This window comes from Arachis duranensis, chromosome 9, assembly GCF_000817695.3.
Source record: "Arachis duranensis cultivar V14167 chromosome 9, aradu.V14167.gnm2.J7QH, whole genome shotgun sequence".
Classification (NCBI taxonomy): Eukaryota; Viridiplantae; Streptophyta; class Magnoliopsida; order Fabales; family Fabaceae; genus Arachis; species Arachis duranensis.
The window spans coordinates 111,524,125-111,524,893 of record NC_029780.3 but is presented as its reverse complement, the minus strand read 5'-3'; positions in this window follow the sequence as shown (position 1 = coordinate 111,524,893).

The following is a 769-nucleotide window of genomic DNA, read 5'->3' as shown; positions in this document are numbered from 1 at the left end:
AAGTTGCTGCAGGACCTTTGGCGTGCGCGCGCACAGTACGCGCACGCGTCAACGCGGTTGTGCCCCAAGCATGAGAGGGGCCTAGAGGGGGCTCAACTCTCTGTGAAATGGCTCAGAGAGGAGTGCAGGATCAAAGGGCGCGTGCGCGGCTATGGCGCGGGCGCGCGTCTTGTGCTCGCAGTGTAAGGACGCGTGCGCGCCAAGTGCGCGTACGCGGCAGAGGTTTTGGGCTTGTGGCTTGGTATAGGCCTGAGAGTGGCCTAACTCTCTGGAATATGTACCAGGAGTGCAGCAGGGCAATCGGCGCGGACGCGCATAGCATGCTTGCGCGTCAATTGGCAGATTTCGCCCAGGGGGCGCGGACGCACCATGTGCGCGTGCGCGCGAGCTCCTGTGCTTCAGGCATGGTCCTGGCATGGTGTGGGCGCAACTCTCGGGTAAATGTATGGAGGGCTGTTATTCGCAATCCACGCGTCCGCGCACAGTGCGCGTCCGTGTAGATGACCGTTGAGTGCCTTAAGGGCGCGTACGCGCCAGGCGCGCGCACGCGCAGAGGGGGGTGCTTTTCCTAAATTTGCATGTGTTTACCTCACTTTTGACATTTCAACTCCCCCCTCCACACAGCTGCTTAAGCACTATAGCAGGGCATTTTACTTGGTAAACCATCAATGAATTTAACAAATGACAGAGAATTGACATTAAAATCTATCTAACAAACATGAAGTCAAGTGTCTATGTACAAAGCTCAAAGGAAGATCTTACCATGGTG